The 24824-nt window shown below is 45.6% G+C and overlaps 1 protein-coding gene across 29 annotated transcripts in view; it reads left to right on the plus strand.

Annotated features, from left to right (window-relative positions):
• LPP (LIM domain containing preferred translocation partner in lipoma) overlaps positions 1–24824 on the plus strand; it is a 456239-nt gene that overhangs the window by 99714 nt on the left and 331701 nt on the right. For 2 of the 29 annotated variants that reach the window (XM_075004775.1, XM_075004772.1), the window contains exon 2: positions 12505–12590. The exons of the other annotated variants lie outside the window; for them this stretch is intronic. The gene's annotated coding sequence lies outside the window, so the exon portion shown is untranslated. The remainder of the gene's footprint in view (positions 1–12504; positions 12591–24824) is intronic. 29 annotated transcript variants of the gene reach the window in all.

The following is a 24824-nucleotide window of genomic DNA, read 5'->3' on the forward strand; positions in this document are numbered from 1 at the left end:
TACAAGTGGATATGCTTTTAGCAAATTTAAGTACGATAGCTGCTTTTCTCAGTGCCTCTCTTTGTGATCTGTATGTAGCTTTCTTAGGGTATGCCTTCACTGCGTGAACATCAACCCAGCTAGGGTCGATCTGCCAGGGTTCCATTTCATACACTTAGAAGGGGTGTGTGAATTTGAACGATCTAGGGTCGGTCGTTGATAGAGTACTCCTCAATATTGCAAAGAGTAAGGATGGTCAATGGGAGAGTTTCTCCCATCAACTTCCTCCTGGGAGACGGCCAAGTAAGTTGATCGTAGATACGTCGATTCTAGCTACTCAATTGCCGTAGCTCGAATTGTGTATCTGCAGTCGATTTCAATGTCTAGCATAGTCTTTGCCTTAGTCACCTGCTTTTCTATGTAGAATCGAACTTTCTCCTTTTCTCAGCGTGTGATGTGACCTTTAAAGGCAGATATACATGTAGCTTTGGAGTTCTGGCCAACTGAAATGTTGCACATTTGTCTATCTGTAGGCTTCTGTAGCATGCTTAGCACCAGGTTGTCTCAGAGCTACGTTCTACTACTACAGCTCCAAGGACTGGTATGTAGCAGGAATATTTCCTGATTGAGAATCTCCTTTTGGCTGGATCTAAATTTTATGCTGTGAAATGTTCCTGGCCTGTCTACACATAGCTTCCTTTAGCCTGACTGCTTGGTGATACAACTAAACCATTCTGACCTGTGGAGGAGAGGAAAGCCCTGAAACACTGAGATGGACGAAGGGAATCTCCACCTCTTGGCATCTGAAGTGCATAGCCTGCTTGGGTGACTTAGACCATTAGGAGCAGAAGGAGAGGAGGAAAGAGGGAGTATGGCCCCTCTGAGAGAAGAGCTTTCTTTTTTGGGGAAAGTTGGGTCTTCTTTCTCCTATGCACCTGTTTGCTTTTCCTTTGTCCAACTCTGCTGCAGTCAGTGGTCCTGCAAGCTCAGTCAGACCAGCTGACCTCATGCAAACCTCCTGGCATTTTTTCCCTTCCCAGCACGCTCTGAACTGGGTCAATTGTTTGGTCACATCCACTTCTGGTGCGCTTTCCCCAGTAAGCAGTTGCCTGACAGGATGTTTACGTTCCAGGTTCTTTGGAGATCTAAGGTTTTCTTTGAAAACTGCCCCTTCTTCTCTGAAAAGTGTGACAAGAAATAAATAAATGCTGCTGTAGACACCAGATTGGAAATGTTGGGGAGCCTTTCTGTTAAGTTTCCATTTGGGAAGGGTTAGTAAATTATTAATAGATGTTTTAATCAATTGTCACAGCATCTGGCAGGTCAGAAGTTTGTGTATTACAAAGACTTATAATCCTTCTGACAATTTTCCACTGTTGCGCATATGAATGTCTATTAATACATATGACTCATGTCTGTAATGTGCATGTACCATCTCTTAACTACTTACCAGTGACTTAGAAATGGCACTTTTTAACAACTAAGTGACCAGTGTACTCGTGTGCTGGCAGTATTAATGTGGTATTTGTGTTGCCAGGGAAATCCATAAAAAATCAAGGGCCCAGTGTGAGGGCATGGTATATGCACCTAGCAAAAAAAAAAAAGTCTGTGTCCCGAAGAGCTTATAGTAAGTCTCCAACTTACATGGTTAATTTGTTCTGAAGGTCGCCATGTAAATTGAAAGCTGCGTAAGTTGGGGAGGGGTCGTGGGATGGGTTGGGGCCCTGGGAGGGGGCACAGGGGTTAGGCCTAGGGTGGGTTAGGGCGGCGGGGGGGGCGGGGTGGGAGGATGCAGCTGAGTTGGGGCATGCAGGGGGCTGGGGCGGGGATGGGAGGGTGAAGTTGAGTTGGGACATGCAGGGGGTTGGGGCGGGGGTTGAGCCCGGCCACGTGGTTGGATCTGGGGCCATGGGGGTGGTGGGTAGGGGAGTTGGAGCTGGAGCCCTCCACATGCCTGCAGGGAGCTCTGGGTGCAGGTTGAAGGTGGAGTTCTGTGTGCTGGGGGTGGGGGGTGTGTGAGCATGGGGCCATGGTGCCTGAAGGGGAGGTTGAATGGTTTGAACCATGGTAGGGTGGGTTAGCTGGTGGGGAGGGTAGAGCCTCGTGTGCCTGCAGCTGCTGACAGCTGGAGCCCTGCTCGCGCTGGCAGCTGGGAGCCCAGCACGTGCTGGGGGAAGGTTGAACTGGGTGGAAGGGGGGTTGAACGGGGGTGAACTGGGATGGGGGTGGGTTGAGCTGGCAGTGGGGTTAGAGCCTCTGCACACACTGGTGGTGGCTGACAGCTGGACCCCCATGTGTGGTGGGGTGAGCTGGGGCCCCTGGAGGGAGCGGTTGAGCTGGGTGGGTGGGTTAAATGGGGGGGATGCACCATGGCGGGGTGGTTGAGTGGGGGAGCTGGGATCCAGGAATCCAGTGGGGAGGGATTTGCTGGGGGAGCGCTGGGTCAGGGTGCTTACGGGGGGGGTTGGAGCCCCATGTATGCTGAGCCAGCTGTGCAGGGTTGGGTCCGGAAGGGGTTGGGACATAGGGGTTGGAGCCAGGTCTGCAGGGGCTGAAGCCCTGCCCCCTCTGCCATGTGCAACTGGAGGCCTTCCCCCGCTGGGGGAGAAGAGGCAGGGCATGTGGTGGGGTGTGAACTGGGGCCACAGGTGTGGGGGGTTGAGCCGGCAGGGGGTTAGTGGGGTGAACCGGCGCATCTGTCAAGCGTCACTGCTCTGGGGAGCAGGGGGTAGGGGATTTTAGCTTGCCTGGCTGCCTGTGGGGCAGGCAGCTAGGCGGGCTAAAAGCCTTCCCCCTACCTTCCCAGAGCAGTGCCTTGGCAGGGGGAAGGGGCTCTTAGCCAACCTAGCTGCCCGCAGCTGTGGGAAGCTAGGCAGGCTGACAGCCATGTGTCTTCACGTTGCGCGAAACTCGCATTGAAGTGAGTTTGGTGCATCGTGAAGCCGCATAAAGAATTAGTTCATGAATCGGGGTCAGCCACATAAGAGCGGGGTTGTGTACTCTGGATTCTGAGACCTTATTGTATCCGTGTATCTCTGGATCCCTGTAACTTTGACCCGCGTAAGTTGGGGAATTACTGGGGCTAAGGCCATATCTACACTAGGCAAAGTAAGTCAACTGCAGATATGCAATTCTAGCTATGGCAATTGCACAGCTAGGGTCGACATGTCTGCTCTCGGCTTACTTGGCCATTTTTACTGAAGAAGGTCAACGGGAGGGTTTCTCCCATTGACCTCCCCGACTCCTCCTGTCTCACAAAGAGTATGGGGGGTTGACTGCAGTTAATTTTGCATGTTCCTACCGGATGAGCAGAACCGAGCCCCCAGAAGATCGAGTTGCTCTGGCCGATCCCCCTGTGTGAGTCGATCTTCCAGGCAAGTGTAAATGTAGCACTAGTGTGAGCTCTGTATGGTGACTCACCCATCAGTACTACCCAGACACACATTTATGTTGAATGAGGGTTGATCATCTTCTCTCACCCTCCCGCTTAAAATATGCATGAATCAGTTTTTGCCATATCAATTTACCTGTCTCAGAGAAGTGGCACACCCACTCTTCCCCTCTCTGCTCAACCAAGGGCAAACCATTTAAAAACATTCTGCATGGCATCCCATGCAATGAGAGAGAGAGCAGGAATGGCACAGCAGAGTTTTGACTCAGCTGGTAACCTACTATTCTGTGCTGCTCTGGTAACATTTCTGACATGTGACCCACATTTTCTGTGATTAGGATGTTTTCACATATTGACAGTGCCTTGGCAGTCCAGGATGCCAGCACACACCACTGACCAAGAGTGATGGATGCCTCTGAACAAGTGTGCAGGTACTGCCTGGTACATTCTTTGTTATGATTTTAAATAGCTGCAATTTCATTTTAGACGCACTTAGCAGACCTTGCAGCGCTGTGTGATATAACTGCCTGTTGTTTCTCATCCGATTATACACTGAGCTCCCATTCCCGGTTTCCATCTCGGAGGGTGAAATGCACGAGAAGGAGAAAATACTATATTGCATAAAATCTTGAGATCAGGGCCAGATTCTTAGCTGCTGTAAACTGTCATAACTTCTCTAAAGTCAGTGAGACAATGTCAGTTTACATCTGCTGCGGATCTGGCCCCTAAAATAGCAAAGTGGACAAGTTTTAATAGTGGAAGGGCAGTAAAGATGATTTTAGAGCCCTGGGCAAACAGGAAAGCAAATAGCTTGAAATTGTATGAAACCTCAAATGTATCTGTGTATCGAAAGGAAAGCACAGAGTGAATTGGATGTGGATTGGTGAGGAGGCAAAAACCAGGGCTTTGGATAGTTTATTCCTGCATTCGCTTCCGTTGTTGCTGTTTTGTTTTGCATAGAGACATGTATAATAACAGCATCAGCCAAACCCAGATGTGCAGAGTACATAGCGGCGAAGTGATCATCGAGGTCAATGCTAGCAGTGATGTAGCAAATGTTGCGGTGGCTGTGGGATTTCACATTTAATTTTTGTCTGGATAATCAGGAGACAGGCAGGGTTAGTGAACTGTGGCCAGTTGTTCTCCGAGGTGCTTTATGTGCACTTTGTGGCTGTTTTCATGCTTCTTTACTGCAGTCTGATAATGCTGACAGATGGAAGGGAAGGGAATCAACAGTGGGTACTTAAAGAAAAAGGAAAAGCTGGATAGGGTCTTTGCACGTGAGTGCTTTGTACACAAACACTTCTCTCCTCTTTGATTAAGTATCCGGTAAAACCCAGTCACGTGCCCTGCAATGAAACTTTAATGAAGCAAGCGGGTGTATTTAAGTCATCTGAGTAATGCGCAAGGAAAGGCTTCCAGTAAGGGAGTTTGTGAGCACTTCATTCCACACTCGGGGTTAGTGTTACTAGAAAGCTTCCAACCACACTGGAGGAGGAGCTGGCAAACCCAAGAGCTTATTGTTACTGCTGAGGGGAGTGGGAGAGGAGACTGAATCTATATAAAGTTATTTTTTAAGGGCCTGTGGCGTTGTGGAAGGCAGCTCCTTCTCTGAGAATTCTTTTCCCCACACCCAGTTTTCCTCTGGAACTCATTGCCAGGGGATGTTGTGAAGGCTAAAAGTATAACTGGGTTCAAGGAAGAGTTAGCGAAGTCTGGAGGAGAGTTCCATCAGTGGCTATTAACTCAGGAAGGTCCGGGACACAACTCCATGCTCTGTCTGTTCCTAAACCTCTGGCTTCCGGGCGCTGAGTCTAGCTGATGGGGTGGATCACTCAGGTATCACCCTGGTCTGTTCATTCTCCCTAAAGCCTCTGGCAGTGGCTGTGGTTGGTAGACAGGATACAGGGCTAGCTGGACCATTGGTGTGACCCAGTAGAGCTGTGCTTATGTTTAGCTACGACAGATAAAGCACAGCTCCTGTCTGGCCAGTTTGCCTAAATCTTGTTTCATCTGCTGCCATGCTTCTCAGGTGCGTTGTTAATGATGGCTTCGGAACCATTCAGGTGCTAGCCTCTCTTCTTAGGTTTTTAAGAGTAGTCCTTTAGTCTTCTGCTTCAGGGTCTCAGAGCATTTAACAGACCTCCATTAACTGTGCATTGCAACGCCTCACCAAGTAGCAGAGGCTCCATCGCTCCCATTTTACAGCTGGAGAAACTGAGGCACAGGGTAACTGAGTGATGTGCCGTGGTGCAGGAGAACATTAAGTAGTGGGGGAAGTTTCAGTGCTTATTTCTGTGTCTTTAACCTTAAGAGCAGCCGGTGCTTGTGGTGCAGACGTTTCTTCCTACCCGAGTCTCTTCTCCCTTTCAATTCAGTTCACAAATTAAATGGATATTTAATGTGCACCCCGGACTTATTACTGCTGCTACAAAAGTGAGCGCCGTGTCTTAGAAGCCTGACCACGAGATGGAGGAATTGTGTGAGGGTTGGATTTCTGGCTCTTTCGCTGCATCGGCTCATTGTTCATATGTAGGAGTCACGTGAACGTGAATGGGCGAGTACCAAAAGATTACCTCCACCTGGGGAAGGAAGACAGTCGTGCTTGGACAAGAGAATGATCTTCCAGTAAGTGGTGATGAGGGTTTTCTCTCGGTGTAGCAACTGCCTCCATCTTGCACCCTCTCAGGAGTTGGAGGAGAGCATTGCTGGGCCTTTGACATGCTGCAAGAAGGCCCATGGCAGTCATCTGTCAAACTAGAAGAATATCTTCCCTTCATATTGTATATTTTATCCCAGCTATGTCTATAGCGACTGCGTCCCTCACCTCTGGGATGGAACGTGGCGACCGTGTGACACAGCAGTGTGCAATGATGTTTTTGTACAGGAGGTTAAGGGTAAGACTGTATCCAGTTGAAACTGCTGTGTAGGTAGGTGGAATGCAATTACAGGGTTGGAAGAGGGCCACGATACTATGGCAAACAGCTCTGTGCTTGCAGAAAATACTGAGCTCTTTCATAACCGCGTGCAGTCAGGACTTGTGCTACTGTATTCTGGGTGAGAAAAGCACAACACTGGATCTGGGAATTGAGTCAACGTTGATTCAGAGGGAGGGCACTTTTTTATTTAAATCCAAGCAACATTCCCTGGGGCAGCCTGGGAGCTTTCTCTGGGAGGTCTCCCATTCCCATATCATTCACTTCTGTCTTCTCAAGGTCTGATATCCCAGCTAGCTCTGACATGACTGTCACTCAGTCTAGGGCAGTGAAGCGGTGTGTACACCTTCCACGAAGACATGAACTGGGAGATGAATCCTTGGATGTGCTCTTGCTCTGTAAATATGTACTGTAAAGAAGTACCGTGCACGAGATAGCTCTGGCATCCCCCACCTTACATCTTTCTGAAGAAATAGTTGGAAGGGAAAGACCTGTCGGCTGTACTCTAGAAAGAGCAAACAAACTTATTGCTGCTGATTATGCTGAGATATCCCCAGCAAACCAACTGCCTAAAAGGGGTTGGTATCTACACTTGGCTTTTCTTCTAAGGCTATGAGTAGTCTGATTGCCAGTAGTCACAAGTTCCCCCTGCAACACTTTATAAGTAAGCACATTTATTCTTATGGTGAAAGCATTTGAGAAAAGAGACAGAGTTGTATATGCCTGCTAAATCTTCCCAGAGGTCTCTCACTAATCTTTTGAGGTCTCAGTAGGCCAAGGACCATCCAGCCCTTCTGGTGAAGGCTTGGATTCCCCTTGGACAGGTCCTGTCTATTTGTTGGAACAGAAGGAGGTCCCTGAGACAGATTGGACTCAGACTATTCATTTTCTTTGCTGGTCAATGGAGAATCCGGTTTGAAACTGCACATTCAAGCCTCTCAATGACAGTACCTCTCTGGAAGTGTTAGACTGAGTGAATCACTTTTCTGAATTCCTGGAAGGCTATGACCACCCTCCTCCATGTAATTACGTAAAATCTCTGGCCCACAATGGTACATACACTTAATACATCAAGATTTCCCCGAAGACACTACAGGAAATTATCGTATATCCACATTTTCAGCCATTTTTTCCCTGCTTTGTTTTCCTTCCCCACAGATATCTGTACTGGTAATTTCTGGTCCATATCACTATGATATCTGAATATCTACACAGAGTGATGTCTCCTTCAGATTCTCATCAGATTCCAGGGGAAGGTATTCTTGTTTTAAAGAGAGACATACATTCTCCAATTTGTATTTTAAAATATAAGGTTTGTAACATGATTGGCATCATACGGATAACTTGGTTTCTTTTTGTGCCCTTTCCTCCAAAGCACAAGAGTGTATAAATATTCAGTGCTTCCCAGTTGCAGCTAGCTCTGTGCTGTGGCAACAGCCAACAAATCAGCCTGCCTCATTTTACTGAGCAGTTCAGTGGAAGAGAGTTGTTTGAGGTAAAGATTTCTGGATTTGATCCTTCGTGCTTTGTTGAAACTGCTTTGTCATTTGTGTGTGGATAAAGTTATTTTTGGAATGACTGCCTGGTATATTTAAGTGTCTTGCTTTTTTGATTTTGCTTTTATCAGTGCAGGGTGTGTGTTTGTAAGCTTGATATTTGCTAAAAGCAGCTAATTGTAATTAGCTGTGCATACACCTCTATCTCGTATGAGTCATTTACTCACACATTCCTAGGCAAATCCAAATGACAAGACTGTCCAAAGAATATCGCTGTGACTGATCTAGAGGCAGACGAGGTGGAGATGAAAACTAAGTTCAGGTCTATACAACAGACATACTTCAGTAAAACCACATCAATCAGAGGTGTGAAAAATACACACTGTGACCAGTGTAGTTATACCGGCCTGACCCCTAGTGTAGACAGCACTCTGTTGACGGGAGAAATGCAGATGAATTAACTTCACTGATAGCAAAAGCTCTCCAGTCAGTGCAGAAGCATCTTTGCTGCGGTGCTGCACCACAGTAAGCCCTGCTGTTAAAAGCACAGCATCAAGGCCTTTTGACCCCCAAATGGATGTTTTATTTTTTTGAAAAAAGTTGAAAATTAAACAGAAATGGCCTTAGCAAATCCAACCGGAAAGCTGTGAAAAGCCTCCTGTCCTAGCATCATGCTGATGCATGAGAGCGAGGAAATAGAATGGTATTTGTGTGGCCCCCCTGCATTTCTCCTTTATCAGAGGAAGGGGGGAAGGGTTCCATTTTGTAATCTAGGACAGGGAGGCTAAGGGCCAGAAGCTTTTCCATGTGGTGTCTCTGATTCTGAGCGGTTCTGGGGTTTGGGAGCCCAACTTGATGTGGTTTCCCCTGCCTCACGGCCAAGGCAGAAGTCAACAGGTGCCAGAAAACCCGACTTGACATGGGCACCCAAAATCTGTCTCTTAAAATTTGGATGCTTAGGGGTTAGGATCCCTTGAAAATCAGAGCCGGTTTCATTCTCCCTGACTGCAGTGCATGGGGAGGAAGTGAGAGGGTGTCTGATATCCTGGAATCGGGGTCCCCTGATGTTTAATGTACCCTAGAGAGATCCCAGAGCAAGTCTTTGCCCTGGGCTATTCCTGCAGGACATGGCAGCCCACACACAAGTAAATTGCCCTCTGAAGAAAGGAGGTACTTGTCTCCTGGTGTCTTTCAGCTACAAGGAGCAATTACAAAACCAAGCGAAACAGACAGAAGAGTGCTTTTGCCCTAACAGCTCAGACAGATAGTCCCTTTATGCCCAGTAGTGATCTGTGCTGGTTCCATCAAAGTCATGCCAGGCCTATGCCAATGATCCATCTAGGCCTTTTGTGGGCTGGCAGAAACTTACCCTATCTGAGAAGACTGTTGGAGCTTTCAAGTACTAGATTCTACCAGGAGCGGAATAAAATGGAAGCATTGGGGCTGTGGCACTTGTGGTTGTACCAGTGGGATTCCTTATACTTACTTTCTAGGGAACTAAAATTAAAAGTACATTTATGGTCCTCCTGAGACGGTGGTCAGTTTCGTGGGAGAGGGAAATGTGTACCGCCCTGTAACGATGTCCTCAAACCACTTTCCGTTTGTTTCTCAGTAAGCAGAAACAAGTCAGATTTTCTATCTCAAAATGGGAAAATAAAGTCTCTAACTTGGCCACAAGTTTCTCTTGCACCTCCCCAGAAGGAAGACAGTGATTTTTTTTTTTGTTGGAAGGGTGCCTCTTTCACACAATCAAAATTGTAAAAAACTTCATAAGTTGCCATTTAATAATAGCACTCACCATGGTGATAGATGCCATGTACTGGTTTCAGGGATTCTTCTTTGTAACCCATGCTAGCACATTATGGGTCCTTGCTGCCCTATGCTGACTGGGTCCACGAAAGAGTCTAAGAACTTACTGCTGCTGCCAGGCAGAAGGAACTACTTGAGCTTCTGTTTTTTAGCAACACTGAGTACAGTAAGGCCTTGATCTTGGTTGGGGCTTTGAGGGACTACCATAGCCAACATAATATTGTGGTAGTTCCACTGAGCCCCAGTTATGGACCCCATTGCGCCAGGCAGTGTACAAACACACAAAAGAGGGTGCCTGCCCTCAAGAGCTTACCCTCTAAGTATGCACCAAGTGACAGCAGAGAGATGCATGCAGACAAGGGGAGTACAAGGAAACAATGAGACAGGATTGGTCAGCACGTTGGGCAGAGGCTTACAACTTGGTTTCCCTATGATGCCCCTTTTCCATTTCCCCACATCTGTAAATGTGATTGTTGCACACTGTATTGTTAAGATTCCCCTGTATATAACCTGTGAATCTACTCAATGAAGATTTAACCTCAGGGGTTTCCTAATTACAGCCATTAAGTACATTGAGCCATTTGGTCCTTGTTGTTTCCGACAGCAACGTTGATCTGCCTGGTTGAGATTTGCAGCCTTTTATTTCCTTTGTGAGGGCATGGGCTTTCCCCACGGTTCCCGCCTCCCCCCAGTATCTGCTGTGTCTGAGGTGGAAATACTTTCACCCCATCTGAGCTAGCCAGAGCAGTAGGCCCAGTTTCAGTCACCATTTCGTTTTGCAGCGCCATTTCTCCCTTGGCCCTGCTTTCCCTTCCGGTTACTGAGTGCTGCACTCTGGAATGCATGGGGGCACTCACCCAGCCTCTTCATGCAGCAGTATTGAGACACAGGCCCATCCACAGGGATTTCGGTGGAGGGTGCTGCTTTTTTTTTTTTTTTTGTAAATGTGGAACACAATTTTTTTAAACATAGAATAGTTCAAAATAGTCGTGCAATGACTGTGCATAAGAGATGTCAGAATGAAAAGCTTGATAGGAAACAGTGACTGGTAAAATGATCTTGTTATACGATACTGAAAATTTATACAGTAATAAAGGTTTTATAGAAATTACCTTCTGGGATCTTGCTGTAATATGTAAGTGAAAAAAAATATCCCGAAATATTCCACTCTTGATCTGCAGAGTTTTTCAGTTAAGACTATCTGTAGGCTTGTGGTAATGAAATAGATTTTAGGTAACAGCAAACTTGTCTTCATGATTGGAAGTTCACAGCTGTCTCTTTCCTGTTGCTAGCAGCCAAGGGCATGCTAGGAAATATGGTTCCTTCCCTGCTCCATGCCCAGCTCTCTAGTCAGGGAGCTGGCCAAGGAACTACAGCTTGCAGGGTGCTATGGGGTCCTCCGTCATGACCTGCAAGCTCCCCCTGCACAGTGCAGCAGGGAGGAAGGAAGAGAAACTGGACATGAGGGAGGAGTGCTTTTGCACCCTTCACACCGCCCCTGCGTATGGGCCTGAGACAGCAATGTGCGCAACAGCAACACAGCGGGGCCAAGGGTGACAATGAAGATTCTGAGCAGCAATGATTAAAACGGATGTTCACCCTCCCCAGCTCTACCTGCCCAATAACAGCATGGTATTGGCGGTCTCATCTCAATCCAGGCTGCTTCTGGGTCTGTCAGGCATTCATCTTCCAGCTCAGCTTCCAAGGCTGACCTGTTAGGAGTAAGCTCATGCAATCAGCCAACTTCTGGTTGGGAAATATATAAGCTGGGCCTGACACCAACCCTTTGAAGGTCATTTTGATTTGTTGCTGGGCACAGTTAGAAGCGATGTAGCATTATCCAGGGATTAAATGCAGCATTAAACATTGGCGCTGGCTTGTCAGGGGAGGGCAGCTGGGATTATCAAAATGCAATTTATAACCTAGCGTACTGGAGGGTACGATAAGTAATATGGTGCACGGTGGGTCCCCTCATTAATGTACTTAGTTGTCTTACTTGCATTATTGCTGCTGGCAAGGCTGACATCTGAGGCTTATGAAGGACACTGAAGGAAGAAATTGTGCAGCTAGCTGGTAACAGTATTTCTCCAATCACGCTGTATCGTGCATTGTGTCTGATCACAAATCTGAGCCAGGCAGACCTGTCTAATTGAAGATGATTTTTTCAAATTCTTGCTAAAAGAGGCATGAATTGTTGTTTGCACCCAGGTCACTTGGAGCTGCTGCCAGGCCTGTATCGTGTTTTCAGAGGTTGACAGATCGCAATGCTGGAAGAGACCATTCTGACCATCCAGTTCGACCTCCTGCATGACACAGGTCCAAGGACCTCCCCGAAATAGCTCTTTGAGCAGAGCTTTAGAAAAACACCCAATCTTGTCTTAAAAATGGTCAGCAACAGAGAATCCAGCATGACTGGCAGTAAATTATTCTGTTGCTCAGTTATACTCGCTGTTCAAGATGCGTGAATGATTTCCAGTCTGAATTTGAGTTACTTCAACTTTCAGTCATTGGATGCCATTAGACCTCTCTCTGCTAGTGTTAGGAACCTACTGTTAAATGTTTGTACCCCCTCTAATTCTTTCCATCTGTGTACAGAATAAGTTTTATGTGTGCCGAGGCATGTCCCGATGTGCACCACCAATAGAAACACATGTTGCCAGCTATGGATGGCTGTTGGAGCTTTGCTAATCAGCTGGGCAGCACCTGACACTCTCATGGGAGGCTGCCCAAGTGTTCAGCTGACAGGGAAAGCTGCCCTGGCTACTTAGAGATTGTAATCATCACCCAGTCTTTCTTTGTTAAATTAAATAGGCTGAGGTTTTTGAGGCTTTCTGTACGATGTCTTTTCTAATCATTTAATTGTTCTCGTGGTGCTTCTGTGAATTCTCTCCAGTTTATCAACATCCCTCTTGAACTGTGGGCTCCAGCCAGACCAGGACACTGTATTCCAGCAGCTGTTCGCCAAAGCCAAATACAAAGGTAAAATAACCTCTCTACTTCCACTCAAGGGTCCCTTAGTAACAGAGAGGAAGCTGTGCTAGTCTATACACTATCAAAACAAAAAGCAGTCAAGTAGCACTTTAAAGACTAGCAAAATAGTTTATTGGGTGAGCTTTCGTGGGACAGACCCACTTCTTGAGACCATAGCCAGACCAGAACAGACTCAATATTTAAGACACAGAGAACCAAAAACAGTAAGCAAGGAGGACAAATCAGGAAAAGATAATCCAGGTGAGCAAATCAGAGAGTAAAGGGGTGCGGGGGGTGAGGAGAGGTCAAGAATTAGATTAAGCCAAGTATGCAGACGAGCCCCTATAGTGACTCAGAAAGTTCCCGTCCCGGTTTAAACCATGTGTTAATGTGCCGAATTTGAATATAAAAACCAGCTCGGCTGCTTCCTTTTTTATGTACGGGGAATTGCATTAGCTCTTTGGCCACAGAATCACACTGAGACCTCATGTATCGGAGGGGTAGCCGTGTTAGTCTGGATCTGTGACAGCTCCCGTGCCTCTGATTACACAACACAACTGTGAAATCTTTTTCAGCAGTGCTGATTTGCAGGATCGAGTTGTCCCTCCAGTAAGGAGGCCCCTTTGTTCTTTGTTCCTAGGCGTGTATGTTTTCACTCAGCCAGGTTAAAATGCCTATTGTTGACTTGCACCCAGTTTACTAAGTGATCCAGATCACTGTGTACTAGTGACTTATCCTCATGGTTATTTCCCATTCCCTTCATTTTTGTGTCATGTTATCAATGGTGTTTTTATGTTTCCTTCCAGTTCATTAACAAAAATGTTAAATGGCAAAGGGCCATGAACCGGTCGATCCCTTTGAGAACTCTAAGCCATTTGACAACAGTTCCCTGTTTACAATTCTGGTGTAAGACCTGTGCAGTGTAGCTGCAGCTATGTCAGTCCCAGGATATTGGAGAGGTGATGTGGATTAGGTAATCTCTTTGGCCCAGCCTCTCTGGGTGAAGGAGACAAGCTTTTCAGCCACACGGCGTTTTTCTTCCCAAGAGACAGCTGGGACTTCTGCAGCAGAGCATGGTGCAGATGAGCATTGTGTGGGACCTGGTCAGAACTTGAATTTGCCTGCCTGCAATATTGACACAAGGGTCCAAACAAGTGAGAATTGAGGGGCTTCTGTTTGCACCTGTCTGTTCTCTTGATACTAAATAAGCAGTACAGGTTCGACCTCTCTAGTCCAACACCCTTGGGACCTGACTGGTGCGAAACTAGATAATTTGTTGAGCCATGGGAGGTCAGTGTTGTCTAGCAGCATTACCAACACTTGCACTGCTTACTGGGCTCTTGGAAGATGTTTAGGGGTAAATTGAAGCTAAATAACTGCTCAGAACACTGAGGGCCAGGAGTGGTGGCTACAAACAAACTATGGAACTGTTTGAATGTTAGCGACACCCATGATAAATAGACATCTGGCTACCTAAACTCATGCTGGATTACAGAAGATTTTAGACCAGAGAGTGCTGGGCTGGAGAAGATCGACGTGTACTACCTGTTGCCTTCAAACACATCATCTGCTGGTGGACGGTTACAAAACCAAATGAGTTCACTTGATGGTAACTTTTTCGTGGCTTTTTCTGTGTCATAGAATCATAGAACGCCAGTGCTGGAAGGGACCTTGAGAGGTCATCGAGTCCAGCCCCCTGCCTTCATAGCAGGACCAAGTACTGTCTAGACCATCCCTGAGAGACATTTATCTAACCTGTTCTTAAATATCTCCAGAGATGGAGATTCTACACCCTCCCTAGGCAATTTATTCCACTGTTTGACCACCCTGACAGTCAGGATCTTCTTCCTGATGTCCAACCTAAACCTCCCTTGCTGCAGTTTAAGCCCATTGCTTCTTGTTCTATCCTCAGAGGCCAAGACAGGCAAGTTTTCTCCCTCCTCCTTATGACGCCCTTTTAGATACCTGAAAACCGCTATCATGTCCCCCCTCAATCTTCTTTTTTGCAAACAAAACAAGCCAAATTCTTTCAGCCTTCCTTTATAGGTCACATTCTCTAGACTTTTGATCATTCTTGTTGATCTTTTCTGGACCCTTTCCAATTTCTCCACATCTTTCTTGGGGGAAAAAAAAGAAAATCTATTTGCCTCAGACCCCTAAATGACCTCCTCAAAGGCTGAACTCACAACCCTGGGTTTAGCAGGCCAGTGCTCAAACCACTGAGCTATCCCTCCTCATTGTGTTTCTGGCCTCTCCTGTTAGGTGACTTCTGCATTGGGGAAAGCATTTGGCTTGCATTTGTGAAGGATTCTACACCCATCGTGTCCTGCTTAGGACACGTCTCACTCCATTTGTTTATCCTTCAAGGAGCCTCTGGCTACCCGAGCCTGACTTATGTGTGTCGGCTAACAGCCACATCTTACTGGTGCTGGTGCAAGGTGCAGCAAGGAGGTTAAACATATGGGTCCCAACTTCCTTGAATTAATCTTGCTGCAGCCAGCCTGGATGATTAGGTAATGCACCGTTATGCCGTCAGTGCTAAATTAATTCCAAAAGGGGCATAAATTTTTATGACCATGAAGAATATTTGCATGCAGAGTAAAAGCTTGGTTCATACGACTTGCTGAACGTGAAAGTAATTGGGAATTGCAGGTTCTTAGCACTGCTCAGGACCAGGCCTCCAGGGTGAGAAGACTGCTTGCTTCAGGGCTTACGCTAATGTCATGCAAGCAATGGGAAGGAATATTTCGCACACGTGCTCACTCTCCATGTAAATCATTGCACAGTGGGCTGAATGCTCTTAAGTTTTTCTCCTCCACTCCCTGAAGCATTAGTTACGGCTGATCCTGGCCCATGTCTGAACTGGTATGGCAACTGCTGTTCCCAGTTGATGTCTGAGAATGGGTGCAATGCTGGCATATGGAGGGGGAGAAAAACCTGAACCCAGCTTGCTGTGTAAGCCATTAATTTAGCCAAGTAATAGTAATCTGATCTTCTGGGAATGTGTGTTGCATTAGTGAATAACCCACTGGACTGGCTTCAAGTTGCCAGCTAGCACATTGGAGTTCATTAAAGGTCTGGTGCAGAGTAACGGACTCTAGTTATGAAAATCGGTCTAATTTTGAGATTGGGGCAGAGTGAAAAAAGAAGACACTTTACTGTAAATTGTAGGTAGATAACAACAGAAACTCAAATATTAGAAGAAACTGGGTACCGCGCAAACCACATACTTTCACATCACTAAAACAAGAGCCGTGATCGTATAGAAACATGAACCTCTCTGCAAACCACAGAAAGTAAAAGGGAGCGCTTCTCTTTCATTATTGATATAATTGCTTTTTTTTTTCTTGATATGAGAATAGATACCAAATGTTCCTGAACACAGAGAGAGGGACTGGTACTTTGATAACTTTAAGGGCCAGCATATATCCACAGAAACAGAGTTTACTGAAAGCAAAGGGTTAGCACTGCAGCTCTAAGGCACCTAACTGTGCCTCTGGTATTGGGTGTGTTCCCGTTCCAGTGAGCATTTTCCAAAGGCATGTGTGCTATCTTTCTGTAGCTGTTTCAGAATGTTTCTCATGCTCGAGAGTAAGGCCCGCGTTTGCAAGTGATTAGTGGTGGTTGGTGCTCCTGTTTTAGTGTGCCCACTTGGAGACACCTTTCAATGGTGTGTGATGTTCAGAAAACAGAGCACCTGTCCTCTGAAAATCAGACTTTTTAAAGTGTCGGGTAGGGCATCCAAAAGGGCGATATTTTCAGAATTACTAGTCACTGCAAAACATCCTTTGCTCACACTTGTATAGTTCCCATTTGGTAGACTTACAGTCATTTAGACCTTTTAGGACCAAATTGCCCAGGAACCCTCTTCATGTGGGCCTGCTAAATATGCTGAGATTTGTGGCCCCAACTGCCTGTGTTTGCAGACCCCAGCAAGCATTGGTAAGCACAGAGTCCTTGGTCTGACAGTCAGATCAGCATGGGTGGCCCGAGTGTATTTGTGAGGCAAGATTTTCCTTTGCGGAAGCCATGCTGGCTAGTCTCTATCATATCATGGTCACCTCCCTGTTTCATAATTCTACCTGAGCTGGTATTTTGACCAGTTTATTTGGTATGGCTGCCACTCTTTGGGCTCTTGTCTCATCCTCGTAGTCGTGCTCATGAAGTCATCGAAGCAGGTGGGATGACTATGCTACTTCCTGGAAGCTACGGCCCACCATGAGCTGATCTCCAGGCAATATTCGGGGTGATCTCTACTTAGCCAGCTCCCCTGCCCACATAACTGATCTGTAATTCCCTGGATCAGACCCAACACCTTCTTTTAAAAATGGGTATTTGCTCACCTTCTTCTCCAGCCCTAGTCTATGATTTTAATACAATATTGTATATTTTGTTAGCAGCTAAGCCATGTAAGAAACAAGCTCCTATTGCACCTGAGCCTGGTGATTGAGCACTCCTTAATTTTACCAATTTGTAGTAGGACCACTTCTCTTGGCATCTTTTGAGTGCGTATCTTAGTCCTTAACTTGTGAGCTCTATGGGGCAATTGCTTCAGCTAGTCCATCATAACCACTTCCTTAAATAGTTAAGAAAATGGGAGCCTGTGTTTAGAACAGCAGAATAATCACAATTCTGAAGTTTATTTCTTGGTTCTGTGACCCCATTACTCTGTGGCATTGGACAAATTGTTTAGCTTCTCTGCCCCTCTGTTTCTCCTTCAAGCAGGTAGTGCCCAGTGGGTTGAGAGGGTGTGAAGGTGAAATATTTGTGAAGAACTGTGGGATTCTCTAGAAAGATAGACAGTAACAGAGAGGAAGCTGTGCTAGTCTATACACTATCAAAACAAAAAGCAGTCAAGTAGCACTTTAAAGACTAGCAAAATAGTTTATTGGGTGAGCTTTCGTGGGACAGACCCACTTCTTGAGACCATAGCCAGACCAGAACAGACTCAATATTTAAGACACAGAGAACCAAAAACAGTAAGCAAGGAGGACAGATCAGGAAAAGATAATCCAGGTGAGCAAATCAGAGAGTGGAGGGGTGGGGGGGAAGATCAAGAATTAGATTGAGCCAAGTATGCAGACGAGCCCCTATAGTGACTCAGAAAGTTCCCATCATGATTTAAACCATGTGTGGATAGAGAAGCGGGTGGTGCTGGCTTTTATATTCAAATTCGGCACATTAACACATGGTTTAAATCGTGATGGGAACTTTGAGTCACTATAGGGGCTCAAAAGCAACGAAGGGTCCTGTGGCACCTTATCGACTAACAGAAAAGTTTTGAGTGTGAGCTTTCGTGAGCACAGACTCACTTCATCAGATAGGGGCTCATCTGCATACTTGGCTCAATCTAATTCTTGACCTTCCCCCCACCCCTCCACTCTCTGATTTGCTCACCTTGATTATCTTTTTCTGATTTGTCCTCCTTGCTTACTGTTTTTGGTTCTCTGTGTCTTAAATATTGAGTCTGTTCTGGTCTGGCTATGGTCTCAAGAAGTGGGTCTGTCCCACGAAAGCTCACCTAATAAACTATTTTGCTTGTCTAGAAACATAGTGTGATGTTTTGACTTTGAGCAGGCTGCTTGTCCTAGCAACCCAGGAGAAGGACAGATGAAGACAACCTTTCATAACACGTTTTTGAAGCAGTGCACTTCTGCTAAGAACTATTTTTGCTAATTAATGGCTCCTGCGCTTCAGAATGGTCTGGAGGTTTGCAGAAAAGGTTACTTCCTAGAGTAACTAATAGTAATAGGAGGGAAATTTCTCTTGATAAAGCTGTGGCTTTTGCTTGTGTCACCTCAGTGCTTCTTTTGATGTGAAAAATCTTTGGCTAAATTCCCCTAGCAATTCACTTTACCTTTAAATCATGTTCAGCTAATTGTAACTTTCCTGTTTATCGATTTGTGGAAGCCACTTTAAAAGTTTTAATTCATTTGATTGGAGACAGGATGAGGGGATACTGCAACTGGCAGGAGCATGCCTAGATGGTCGAAGGGAGGTCAGGTCTACAGGAACGTGGCTTGATAGCCATTGTTCAAATCAATATATTGCAACTCATGTTCCTTGTGAGGAAATTTTCCCTTGGATTGTCATGCAGTCCCCAGGCCCCAAAGACCTTGAATAAGTCCAGACAAAACCCAGCCTCTCAGAAATGCTAGGGATGTTTTGACTTCGTGTCGCCATTGTTGGGCCACTGTGAGAGAGAGGCTGGACTTGATTTTAAAGAGAGCAGACCCAAATCATCTGCAGCGTGTCTTGAATGGCTGCCTCATAGGATGTGATGTAGTGAGGAAATAAGTTTTTCATAGAGGCTTAGCAGCAGTCGGGAAACAAAAAGGGCAGCTGATTTTCTTCCATGGTTTCCCCTCAGTGCATCCTTGCAGCTCGTAAATCCATCTCTTAATGGTCGACATCTTGAACAATTTCATTTGCCATTTCAGATAAACCCGGAACACGTTCCAAGCAATTGGAAAGGCTCTGAATTCTACGGGGGAAGGAGCAAAGGTTTAGATAACCTGATCAGGGCTCCTCCCTGGAAAACACTTATCACTTGTTCTTGGTCTTGCAGGACCACTTGGAATTGCACAATAATATATATAAAAGATAGTCACTGTCCCCAGAGAGCTCATAATTTTTAGACTAATGGACGAAGAGAAGGAGGGAATGTGAATAAACAAAAACATGAGTGAGTTTCCCTGTAGATTAGCTGTGCGTGCTATGCAGTTTGCTATAGAACTGGCCATTATCTGTAAGCATCACAGTAGAATAGGTTAAAAAGGTAGCAGCCAGATTTATGAAACAGTTTTGCGTCCAGTACAGTACATTAATTTCAGTTCTACTCTGTTTTGATCAAACCATTGCCTGCTGTGGATTTCACTAAGCGATTGATAGACAATAGCATTGTTTTAAAAGGCAGTGTTCTGGTACTGCTAATCATTTGCATTTGCACTGTCTATAGTGGTTAAATATTATTATTCCCTTTTTATGAATGGGTGGGCTGAGCCTCAAAGAGGATAAGTGATTTCCCCACGTTACATGCTAAGACAGTGGCTGAATTAGAAACAAGACTCGGGAGACCTGATGCCCAGTTCTAACTACTGAACCATGTGCAATTAATGATTGCCTTCCCCATCCCAGAAATATTCGGTCTGCTCAGTCCATTGCCTTTATTATCACTTTCTCCAATCTTCAGAACCAGAGCTCAGTGACTAACAAAATACATAGATGTAGTTTTCACTCCTGTGTCGATGGTTGACTCAGAACATAACTCTGTGTATTTATTTTCGGTTGCCTGTATGCCCGCCCTACAAAATGACATTCTGAATTGTATTACTCACGGTAGTGCAGTTTCCATTTTCACACATAAAGAGCTAGCCAAATCCCAGGTTAATAATGGGCCTTCCTAAATTCCCCTGCAGTTTCAATTTCATGTCATGCTTTCCTGCTGCCTGTCCCACTTTGTTGTGCTGTTAAACAGCTGATGTACGGCCACCCAGATATGGTTGCTCTTCTGCGGTAGGGTGAAATGATTCCTGCCTCTGAGAGTTTATAAAGCATTTTGGGATCCATTGTTTGTCTCAGCTGGCATCGTCAGACCTGCTTCTCTGAGCTAGGCCTGTTTGCAGAAATAGGGCACTTGTACACCGGTTTGTTTGGTCACCTGAAGAATGATCCATGTTCATATTAACGTGGTTTATTATTGTAAAACTCCCTTTTGGTCTGCGGAAATGAGGATAGGCAGAGTCGGACATGGGCTGAACAAGCTTATTTTTCCGTGATTTAAGAGGCTCTCATGTTGGCTTTTGGGAAAGGCAGGGGGTTTTAATTACTAAACATTGTAGGAGAACTCTAAAGTTAGTCATGTTAAGAACCTGGGTACTGCCAGAGTGGGTCAGATAATAGGGCCATCCATTATTCTGTCTTTGACAATGCTGAGCACCAGGTGCTTCTGAGAAAGACAAAAGAATATGAGGCTTTGTAATCTTTCCACAGCTTTTTAAAACCCTTTTGAACATAACTGTGTATTTTCCCATTGCCTGCATACATGTCCATTTATTTCATGAATCCTTGGCCTCAAATTCATCTTGTGGCACTGAGTTCCAAAGGCTAATTATACCATGTGTGAAAAAGGACCTTTGCATCAGGTCTAGCAAACAGATGCCAGTTTCTAATGAGAGTGCTTCATTTTCTTCAGAGTAAGTGGCTGTTACCCCATAGGGATTATCATTGCATGTGCATTTCTGTTACTATTATTAAAAAAGTTATGGTGGCTGATCCTGTCCAAACTTGTTCAAAACCAGAAAGCTGCAGATGTTAAAATTGCAGCTCTGGGGTTAGTTTAACAAATAAGGCCCCACTCTGGTGTTCAATCTAATGTTTTCCACCCATGTGCAGAATAAATTTTGTTGTGTGCACCAAGGCATGCGTGGATGTGCACCACCAATAGAAACACAGGCTGCTGGCTGTGGATGCTCTGCTTACCAGCTGAGTGGCACCTGACTGTCTCCTGGGTGGCTGTCCAAGTTCTCAGCTTGCAGGACCTGCTCACCTTGAAGTTGCTGCCTCTGAAAATAAGGGTTGAGATTTACCAGGGAAATTTTATACTACAGACACAAAAGCTTTGGGTGCATGTTGCTATGTAACCTGCATAGCCCAATCTGTACCCTCCAAATAGTGGAGCTTATCAACCTGGAACAAGTAACAGTGGTGTTGCATGTAGAAATTTACAAAACTGGATTGACCTGTGCTTTTCAAGGTGATGCCTTGTCTGTTGCTGTGGTTAAAGGGACAGGATCAAGAATCAGGTTACTCCTGGTATGGAGTTATCTGGACCACTGATGCTATATAAATGGAACCCTAGACAGATTTTATGTTCTTTCCCAGCCCACCAGGTTTTCCCAGTTGCATTGATGAATCATGTCAGAAGATCCTGGGAAACTGGGGAAACTTTTGCTTCTTCCCCAAGGGTTTTGTGAAACTAGTTGCATGTTTGTAAAACATGTTACGATCTTCAGTTGCAAGGCTCTACATTTATGTAAGCAAAGAAGTCGAGGATTTCAAAGCAGAGCAGGGGAGCTAGCCACACAACAGCCATTAATTTTAATGGAAGCTGTGTGGCAAATTCCCCTGCGTTGCTTTGAACATTTCAACCCTGATATTAACAATATAAATCACTCTGTCTCTGCGGTGACTGAAGAATTCTGCTTTTCTGATGCTGTAATTGGAATCGTATATAGATATCTCCAAGTGGAATTGTGGAGTTGCTGTAAAAAGCCTTACTAACTGATCATAGATTTGTTCACCTACAAATATACACTGGTAGGTGTGCAAAGCATGGACTACATCGCCCTTATTTAATTTGTCGGAGGAAGTTCGGAACTGGGATGACAAAACTTCACTGCTGTTAGCACTGAACTCCACCAGAAACACTCACTGTTGTACAAGTGTATTTACAGAAGGTAGCTGACCATCCCTAGAGTCATTGGAGCAAGTGTAGATATTGCAATACATTCATTTCCATTTCAGGTAGTGCAGAATCCATCCACAGGTATGTGTCTGATCTCCATCCTCATATTAGCTGATTGCCTCATACCTCGTCACTTCAGTGTATTTATCCTCACTATCCTTTGTTAGGTAGGGAAGTACCATTACACCCATTTCACAGATGGGGATGGAAGCCCAAAGAGTATAAGTGACTTGTACAAGGCCAGTTGGGGAGCCTGTAGTGGAGACAGCAATTCAAACTCTGGCCTCCCAAATCCCCTGTAGCTCTCTAACCATTGGTCTCCCCTTCTTCCCTTACAGAATATTTTCTGCACAAGTCACTGTCTTTATCCAGCTGGTACCTGGAGAATGGGATGAAGAATTGCTGTAATAATATCAGCCTCATGCTCATCTTTGTCACTTGTTTCATGCTGCCGCTTATGCTTGGTACAGTTTCTCCTTGTCTAGATCCCCGGTAAATTTCTCTCTCCTCATTTACACCCCTCTGTCTATCCCATTTCTTCTGTGAGGCCATTCTGTAGTCATCTGCTAACTGGGGAGATTCAGGCAAGTCCTTTTTGGAGTTTGACCTCTCTAGTCAGCTGGTCTTTATTTTTTCTTTCTCTCTCTCTCTCTCTCTCTCTCTCAGCAGCATTTGTCCAATTTGGGACTGGAACATAGGCAAAATTCCTGTTCACCTGAATAGGTGTAGGGCCTTGGAGTGTAAATTGTAGACCTCTTGAGGCAGGCACCATTCTGCCTTCGACAAGTTTTGTGGCACCTTGTGCTCGGATGCCCTTTATTCACTCGAATAACTGTGGCTGAACCACTGGAAAGATCACGCAATAATACAGTCGGTGCATGCCATGGGGTTAGTTGCCCAATGGGTGTGTTTAACTAAATCCAGCTGTGTGTTAAATCAAAGCAATGACAAAGAACAAAGAGAAGATGTCAGTGCCCATAACCCGTGTTGCCTCCAGGAGATTAGATTGTGCACTTCCTGCCTGCCTAACATATCATGGGATCTTATGAGCAAGTGGTGTGTGAAATGTGGGAATTAGGGTGGTTCTCTTACAGGAATTTAATGGAGCTCCCTGGGGCAGACAAATAAATGCTCAGTTCTTGTCTGAAGAATGAGGAAACAAAGCCCTGTAGTTCTGTTGCAACCAGTATAGCCTGCAAGTATTTTTTTCTTTCCTAAATGCCATTGTCACATGAATTCTGATGCCAATGGGAAGGGAAAGAGAGCAGCTTGCAGGAGAGCCACATGCAAAGGGCCAGTCACATCACACTTCTCTTTGTCCTTGAAGTATTAATTCATCGGCAGGTTCTTGCTTTTGAAAATGGTGATAGGGCAAGCTATCTTATGCACTCTGAAATTAGCCCTTTAAATAGCACACTCAACATCTTAGTAATGTTTTGAATGTACCTTGATTAAAAAAAAAAGTGTGTGTGAAGCGCTGAGTTTATCGTGGTGGATCTGCTATGATTCATCAGGAAACTGAGAGCCTGGAGAAAGGGTCCACCCCCAGTCAGTACTTGAGATGAGACAGTAATTAGGCTTGAATGGAAAGAAATCGAATTGCCCTGTGATAGTCCTTTAAAGTTCCCAAACCATGAGCTAATGTCTAGGGGTTTATGTCCCCATACTCACCGTGCAGTCCAGCTAACCTGACTCCTGTGAGAGGAAGTGAACAATGCTTCCACCTTCGTGCATTTAGGTGAGACAGGAGAAAGGTGAGTCGATATGCTGGGAGTGCTGGCAGAGGGTGTTTTAGTTGGAGAATGACTGCACCCTGCAAATGCTGCTTTGGATTAGTCTGTCTTGGCCTACCTCATGCAAACATGCCCATATATGTAGCTCCTCCAGCATATAATACTGTTAATCCTGAGCGTGCGTCACAAGTGTTTATTAAGCAGTGCTAGCAACACTGTTTTGAGGTAGGAAGGCATCTCTGTTTTACAACATGACAATGCTGCGGAGAGCTGCCACAGGCCCTGGGGCAAGGTGAGAGGGAAGTCCATCTCTGTGCCCAGAAGGGGCAGGGCCTAGGGCATTTGGCCCTCAGTGCCACTGGGACCCCAGCACTGACTCCTCCCGCTGCTCCCTCACAGCTGTCTGCAGGGGTCCAGAGCTCCAGCCATCGCCGCTGCTACTTTGGCAGAGGCAGTGGCTGGAGCTGGGGCAGGGGGCAACTTCCCCTCACCACCTCCATTGGTGGGCCTGCAAACTGAGAACCTACCACAAAGGGACTCTGGTAGAATTCAGTGTCACTGCTTTGAGGGTTTTAATTTCAAATAGGGATTAGAACTCAGGACTCCTGGGTTTCCAGGCCTGTGGGACTCAGATGGGGAGTTTTTGCTGGGATACTGCAGTCAGTGTTGTGTGATAATTGTGTTATGAGGAATGGTAGCAGAGGGGTAGCCATGTTCGTCTGTACTCCAACAAAACAAGCCAGCAGAAGTATAGCACTTTAAAGACCAACCAAATGATTTATTCGGTGATGGACATTCGTGGGACAGACCCTTGGGTCTGAAGAAGTGAGTCTGTCCCACGAAAGCTCATCACCGAATAAATCATTTGGTTAGTCTTTAAAGTGCAACATTTCTGCTGGTTTGTGTTATGAGGGATTTTGCAGACATCGGAAAGGGTTTCTTCTGCATGTTCATTTGACATTATAGCCTATGGTATGGAGAAGTCACCTGAGTAACTTAACTAGGTATGTTACCAGTATGTGAGGCTCTGTCTTGTGCATAGCT

Source organism: Carettochelys insculpta, chromosome 10 (genome assembly GCF_033958435.1).
Source record: "Carettochelys insculpta isolate YL-2023 chromosome 10, ASM3395843v1, whole genome shotgun sequence".
Taxonomy (NCBI): Eukaryota; Metazoa; Chordata; order Testudines; family Carettochelyidae; genus Carettochelys; species Carettochelys insculpta.